Source organism: Ornithodoros turicata, chromosome 1 (assembly GCF_037126465.1).
Source record: "Ornithodoros turicata isolate Travis chromosome 1, ASM3712646v1, whole genome shotgun sequence".
In the NCBI taxonomy this organism is placed as follows: domain Eukaryota; kingdom Metazoa; phylum Arthropoda; class Arachnida; order Ixodida; family Argasidae; genus Ornithodoros; species Ornithodoros turicata.
The window spans coordinates 126,585,395-126,592,158 of NC_088201.1; the positions used below are offsets into that span (position 1 = coordinate 126,585,395).

At 44.0% G+C, this 6,764-nt stretch overlaps 1 non-coding gene across 1 annotated transcript; it reads right to left on the reverse strand.

Annotated features, from left to right (window-relative positions):
- Window positions 1–4,311: 4,311 nt before the first annotated feature.
- Trnas-gga (transfer RNA serine (anticodon GGA)) lies at window positions 4,312–4,383 on the reverse strand. The gene has a single exon. It is a non-coding gene; the product is annotated as a tRNA-Ser (tRNA).
- Between the last annotated feature and the right edge of the window lie 2,381 nt (window positions 4,384–6,764).

Genomic DNA, 6,764 nt, shown 5'->3' on the forward strand with positions numbered 1-6,764 from the left:
TTAATAAAGCATTCAGCTACTTCGCCGCTACGAGCTACGATCCGCCGCGCCATCTGTGTTATCGCGTTTATTGTTTACGTCGTGGCTGGTCATGTTGATGTTGGTCGCGCGAAGCAGAAAGTATAAGTGAATGACATGTTCGTGGCTGTTGTGTCAATTATTCGAGAGACCTACATATGCCTGGTGTAGTTTAGGTGTTGGGGGATGCAAAAATCATGTTCGTTCACCATCGGCGGCGGGCGTTTTCTACCACAAGATTAAACAGGAGAGTGCGCGAAAACGAATGTGGTTCGAAACACTCGATTATTAGATGTAGCAGTAGTGTCGTGTGAGCTGAGCTCATTTTGCTGCCGATGACTACGAATAAGCCGTAGAAGGCGAATTGCGAAGACGTAACGAAGCACACTGATGTACCCAGTGATTTTGGTTTACCGAGGTGACGAGTTCAACACAACGTCTTAGGTACGTATAGGCGTCACACATGTACAAATTATAATATAGCGATGACGTATTCCATTTAAAATATGTTATCCTACTTGCCTCGTACTCAACATTGTCAACATCAACAAATGTAATTTTAGGGGCCTTCCAGTGTTGAAGTGGCGCAAGACTGCTTCGTGTGTGTGTGATCCAGGCACTCAAGTTGACATGACAGAAATAGCTGAAAGCAAGTATGCAAAGTCCACAGATGGAAGCACTAGATTTGTTACGTGTTGCAGACTTTGTGACATTTTTTTTAGTCTTTGTACAGGTGCAAAACATTAGTATGACGTCAACAAGAGTAGAAGAAACCGATCAGAACTACTAGCTTGTTTGAAGGGTACGAGAATACTTCCTGTTGAGATGTAGTTATGACTTTGCCTAAGGAACGCTAATTAATTTTCTAGCGATGCATCCTCTACACTTGAATGCCCAGTGAAACAGCAAACGTTCATTTTCTTTGAAGCCCCACTACTGGAATTGTTCAGTGTGTGTAAAAGCTGTAGCGAGCCATGCAAGGTTACCACATCATATTGGTCCTAAATTTGCAGAGTACCCCTATCTCGGACGCAACTGTCATTTCTCTTTATTGCTCTTCCGATCCTACCTTCTCAGAGATTAGTGTGGTTCACCATACACTGCATGGGCACTGCCTTTCTCTACTCATGCTTTCGGTTTCTTGTTCTGTTGAATAAATCTTCACTTGAGTTTGCAGCCATCACGCTGTCTACTGTGTTTGCCCCTCATCTATATTGATGTGTTATAACGGTATAGTACATCAACATGCCAACAACCTACCAACAACTACCAAACAACCTTGCCTAGTCCTACTTTTGTATGGAAACTACACGATGTGGTAACGTCCACATATATAAAGTTTTTGGTCGACGGAGATTTGCTGTTTTTGTACCACCTTCATTGTACATTTCTTTTGTCTCACTTAGCATGCCTGAAGAAATGTTCTCATCTTCATCAAGATGACAGGTCATTGTTTGATCTGCAGCATTATTGTTCCTGTAATCTTTTCACCAACAGAGAAAAAACACACAAGTGTTTCACAACTTCACAAAAGTGAACAAATGGTAAAATATAACTACCTTGTTAAATTCCAAAGCAAAAGGCAAAAGTGTTTATATGTCTCTTGTTTATTTTGTTGCAGGTTTTACAACTCTATCAAGTACGTCAAAACATCAGAGGGCAGGAAGTCCTACTCTGTTTCCTAAATCCCTGGACAATAAAAAAGAAAGATATAGTTTGAGTTGTGACAAAACGTTGCTTCTGCTCTTATATTATATTTAAATCAAATGTTACGATGCATTTGTAGTGTACCCTGAAGCTAGTTTCAATTTGCAGGGCTGTCAAAAGTACTTTACAAAAGTACATCTCAATTACAGTAACAGAGAACTTATGCAATAAATTATTTAGCCATTTTGGAGTACTATGCACACCAATAGTGCATGGTTAACTTTGAACCCAGATCAAGGGTTAATAATAATTGAAGTCCGCCCTCAAGTCCTTCTTTACAAATGTTAGTTGGTGACGTGATAATGAATCAGTTACAAGTACTCCGTTTAGCAAAACAGAGTTAATTAAGTGTTAAATCCCAATCTTGGTTCAAATATTAATTGACATTTTGAAACGTGGTCACTAAGAAGTATACTAAAAAGTCATGAACACAGTTCAGCTGAATGACACTGATGAAAATTATCGTACTTACTCCTCACATATACAATTGAGACTTGAGCATAACCTACAACTACATCTATGCCCACAGGTCACTTAACCCTCCAGGAACAAACTAGTAATTATAATATGCTGACATCAACATTTCTACAAGTCTGCGAACTGATGGGAAAACATCCCTAATTGCATGCATGACGCAGATCGAGGTCCCGTGGAGTACTTTCTATTGTATTTTCTCGGAGCACCCCATATGGTTCTTGTGAATGGAAGACAGGTGGTATAACGGAATTTCCTGCAGAAATAAGGGTTTTCCGTCCAGTTTGCCGTTCAAGTAGCGCGTAAAGACCACACGGCGCTGCCGTGTATGTTGCCATGCTCTTCGGTTTCTCGGATGTATGTAAAAGACACTTGCAGTACTTCGGTGTCAAGGCATAGTATTTCGAAATATTCGTTAGTTCTGATGAAATTGTCAGTCTTCCACGCTCATTCTCTACCTCTCGGCAGCAAAAACCGTAGTATCCATCCGTAGTATCCGTCGGTTTGCATTTCACACATGAACTCCTGCACGACGAAAAAACAGCGCTTGTTTCGGCTTACACAAGTGCTTCTCCCTGATACATGGAAATTTCACAAACCAGTCCATGTTCACGGCACGGTGAGCTACTGCTGAGGACGAATGTGACTCCGACTAATCTCTGGACGAGGAATCTTCTGCTGCGAAGAACACACTTTACACCACGCTAACGCACGAACAACAGTTATGTGTGAGCGATAGTCCTCGAATGCGGAATTCCAGCACACTCATGTTCAAGAGGCTCGACATTCTCAACGTAGAAAGTGCATGGTCACAAATGCCCACTGCCATTTTCGTTTTCGCCGGATTAGCGCCCGGAAGTGCGCGTAATACATGCGTCCTCGACAGATGGCGCGGGGTCATGCAATTGTTGACAGACTGCTCGGTTTCCTACTAGGTCCCTGGACATGCAATCATGAAAATATCGATTACAGAAAAACTACAACGATTTCAGCAGAGTTCTTTGATATTTGAACTTTTGAAGGTTCAAGCTTTTCGTTGAACATAAAGTTTCGATAGGTTTATATTCACTTTCCGGTCGCTTTAAATTTTTTCACGTCTGTGTAACGCGGAATATGAAATTACGTGCGCAACTTATGTCTCAGTTTGCATGTTTGCTTTTTCTGCAATGATTATCAATAGATAATGTTCTTCTTTCCTCAGTGCATTCAAGATGTTGGAAGGCACGATTGGTGGAACCACCAACGAGAAGTCCACATAGAGATGCAAAATTTCCGGAAATTTTGAATCGCTCGAAAAAAAAAAGAACGTTTTTTGGTTCTTTTTTCCCGAAAATTGGACGGAATTGAAACAAACGTGGTTACTGCTGAGTCGAAGCATTGCCGGCCAAACCACAGCATACAATGAGCTAGAAGCTTTAGTAGTCTTTCTTTCTCTTTAGTAGTGTTCATCCTCTAGGCATAAATGCAGAGCAGAGCATCCCATGAGGCTGCTGTCTACTCAGCGATAGGTAATTAGAACAACCCGTCAACTCCGACCAGAACTCCGACATTATGTGAACGCGATGGCGATCGCTTGGAGCGGCCAGACGGAGCTCTAAGTTAGTGGTTGTTGGCGGATTAGAGGCACCTAAGGCACTGTTGGCGGGTTGGAACCCATCAAAGGCACGAAAATTTACATTTTTGAATTTTGTCGCCTGGAAATTTTGGGCTATTTTTCCGGAGACAAGGAAAAAAGCCGAAAATAACTGGTTTTCCCCACAAAATTTCCGGGGTTTTTTTCGGGGCTTCGCATCTCCACATGCGAGTCCACATGCGACACACCGCTTGAGCAAGCAGAAACCAGGTGTGAAACGTCGACCAATGATGTGATGCAAACTGTTAGTTCGAGTGGTACAGTACAATTATAAGAATTTTTCTGCGGTGCAAAGAAACTCACAGAGATCTCGCATTTCCCGCTGTCACGGGTGAGGTAACACGTTATGCATCGGAACAGGAAGAAAAGCACTTCAAACTGAACTGATAAAAATGTATTTTTAAGCTGCTATTCCCAGTGCTAATAACGTCACTGCGAAGGGACTTCCAAACGAATGGAAACAACTCAGGGAAAAGAGGTGCTGACGCCAGGAATCGAACCTGGGTCTTCTGATTTCCGGTCAGATATGCTAACCGCTACACCACACGAGCACGCCGTTTCCCTTGAGCCATTGAGTGCCTCAAGTACGGGGGGGGACGGACAACCAACCACGCTATTCCCATTCCCTCTGCACCTCTTTTCCCAGCACCTCTTTTCCCTGAGTTGTTTCCATTCGTTAATTTCTGGGCGTTTGAGGCTTACTTGTCTGTGTCGTCCCTAATTGTTGGTCTGCCTCGGCCAAATCTCGTTGCTTACGGGACTTCCGTCAGTTCACAAACGTGTTGCTGCAAAATCGAGCTTCTCGACAATCGTTCTCACATGCAATTACGCGGCAGCTGTTATTCTGCTCTGGATGAGACTATGCATAAGATCTTGTACTGAAATAGTTTGCCTATCACGAAAGACCTCAAACCTTTCGAGCTCACCCTGCAGCGCTGTTTTGTAAATTTACAGGCCACGCAGGAGCAAGAAGCAGCTGCGCCGAGAATACGGGAGGCATAAGCATAGAAAACGGGGGCAGGATTGCGCCCCCCGCCCCACCAGGCTGTGAAGTCAAGAACCCTCCACCTTTCCTTTACCAGCGATTTCTGAGGTTCCAGAGCCGGGAGCCCCTTGCCAACCGTTGCCATGCGAGCAAGCAGCGAGGGCAAGCGCCGCGTTTGTTAGTGGCCTTGCGTTCCGCGAAACGCGGCCTGGCAGACGCGACGACCATTTCTGTTCGACACGTTGTTCTAGGAGAAGGGTCCGTTAACACGACATGCACAATGGAAAAGTATGCCAATAAGAAGCCTCGACTGTCTACTGAAGCGCCCGAAACCGACAGCTCACAAGGTCCACACACCGCCTGTGTTTCACCGCCCGATAGTGACGTGAACACCCTGTTCGCTGCTGCCAAGCCCACTGGTGAAAGCTTAGCAGATGTTCCAGAAGACGAGCCGTCCCCGGCTACCCTAAATGTGACGCCATCTGAAAAACCTACCACTGGAGGAAGTCATGAGAAGAACGAGCCATCGTCTAGCAAACGCAGCGGCGGGCTGGGCTATCTTAATAGTTGGGGATCCACCTACGGATTTGAATATTGTGTTATCGTCGGCTGGGAACCGTCGATTACACACGAAAAAAAGACACCATTGCTTGACGATTTTTCGAGTTCAAGTAAAGAAATAAGTATGCAAACCACCGTGTACATGGGTTGTACAGCGAATACCATTATGAGCATATAGCGGGTGGTTTCAAATGTATTATTGGGCCTATTTTTTTAAAAATTCAATCACATCCTCACGTTAAGCAGCCTGTATACATTGAACCATTGTGCATGTCCATTTCGACTCGTGAATTTGTATGGGCTCCGTCTGGCAGTAATTAATCACACCTGAACCTCTTCGCGAACCGGTAACATAATTTACGTTTCGGTTCTCTTTCAGTCCAGGAAGAACCATTATTCATTACCCTTTATTAGCGAGCAGCTAGCCGGTTTCACGCCAGTTCAGGCAGGGAGGTCCCATCCACCCCAAGTATTTTCATTACTTTTTTTATATTCAGAAGCTCATTGTACATGATGATCAACAGCAGTGAAACGAATAATTTCTACGCAATAGTTTTCGTGCAAAGAAATCGAGAAAATCCGGCCCTGAATTGGAGTGTTTCAGTTTTGTCGTGTTTGCACGCGTATATTTCGTGAATTTTAAAATATATTGTGGTGAATTTTTTTATGCTTTAGTATGCCAACAGGACAGCAGTTCGGGTGCATATTTTGGCGCGCAGGCGCAAGGCTGTGTGCTATAAAAAATGGCGATCATGCTCTCTCGCGCAGTTTTGTTTCAACTTCGACGCGTGATTTCTCTGGCTGTAGATGTCCCTCATTACCATACTTGGCATCAGTTCACTCAGCTTTTAATGCTCTTTCATATGACATATGTATCGTGCGTATACTTCCTACAGATATCTGATGAAACAAGCAAGTGTTTTGGCATATGTCGAAGAAAAAAAAACAAAAAAACAAGGATTTTGCGCTTCTGTTTCTCCAAAAGGCCCCTTTTGATTTCATTTATATTTTGGCAGGACATGGCACGGTGTTAGACCTTTCATCTGGCATAAAAATATTCTGCTTCAAAAGGCGTGCACTGGCGATTAGCTTGTTAGAACGCGGCCCTACTCTGCGTGCGTACGTGTCGGAGCCCGGCTGGCGGTGCTGCGGAATGGCGAGCCTCCTGTCAATGCCGTACAAGAAAAGGGGCAGCTTTGTGTAGTCAAAACTGGCAGTTTATATCGATATATTTCCAAGTCTGCGGAAGCCGAATTTCGCAATGAGAGCGACAAATGATTTCACTCAATTTCTATGAAAACGCCACTTTTCTGCATTCACTGTCCACTGTACGAGCTATGAATGTTTCCCGGCCTCCATTTTCCGATGTCTTGCTTTGCCAGTCAT